This window comes from Limulus polyphemus, unplaced genomic scaffold, assembly GCF_000517525.1.
Source record: "Limulus polyphemus unplaced genomic scaffold, Limulus_polyphemus-2.1.2 Scaffold9455, whole genome shotgun sequence".
Lineage (NCBI taxonomy): Eukaryota > Metazoa > Arthropoda > Merostomata > Xiphosura > Limulidae > Limulus > Limulus polyphemus.
In genome coordinates, this window is record NW_013675065.1 from 9036 (window position 1) to 9872 (window position 837).

General features: G+C 42.7%; 1 protein-coding gene across 1 annotated transcript in view; it reads left to right on the forward strand.

The window, feature by feature from the left end:
* Positions 1-837, forward strand: part of LOC106475928 (N-acetylglucosamine-1-phosphotransferase subunits alpha/beta-like) — a gene marked incomplete at both ends in the record, with an annotated part of 19557 nt that overhangs the window by 7679 nt on the left and 11041 nt on the right. The window lies entirely within an intron of this gene.

The following is an 837-nucleotide window of genomic DNA, read 5'->3' on the forward strand; positions in this document are numbered from 1 at the left end:
TTACAAAACTTTGCCAATTCCTGTCCCAGTGTCCAGTTGTACTTTTCTACCACCCCATCAGACTGTGGGTGAAGTGGCGTTGTCCTGGTCTTTCGTATGCCAAACAACTTGCAACATTCATGGAATACAGCTGATTCAAAGTTACGGCTTTCATCGGAATGCAGTTCATATGGCATACTAAATCTGAAGAAGAAATCACTAATATCCAAAGCTACAGTTGTAGCTCCCTGATTTGGTATTGCATATGCCTCAGGCCACTTGGTGAAATAATCTATCACCACATAAATGTACCTGTTACCAGCACGAGTTTGGGGCAAAGGATCAGCAATGTCAACAGCTACTCTTTCCATTGGTGCACCAACTTGATATAACTTCATTGGAGCACGTCCCTTATGCTTTGGTCCCTTTTTAGCACAACATGTACTGCAGGTCCTGCACCATTCTTCCTCATCTTGCCTCATACCTATCCAGTAAAATCTCTGTCATAGGTGACTCAATGTCTTTTTAACTCCGAGATGTCCTCCTGTTAAACTATCATGAGATTGACGCATCACAACTTCCCATAACTTTCTCGGTAGAACTGTTTGCCAGGACCCTATCTCCGGAGAAGAATACCATCTTCAAGCTTCAACTGGTCCCATTGTGCCCAATAGTTCTTTGTCACAGGGCTTAAGGTATACACCTTCTCCCAAGCAGGGTGCAAAACACTTGATTGTAGAAAATCAACTATTGGCTTCAAATCTTGGTCTTTCTCCTACTCTTCTTTAATATCTATACCTGGTTCCACTTCACCATCATCAACTCCTTCAGTCACTTTGACTTCAACTTGATGACACC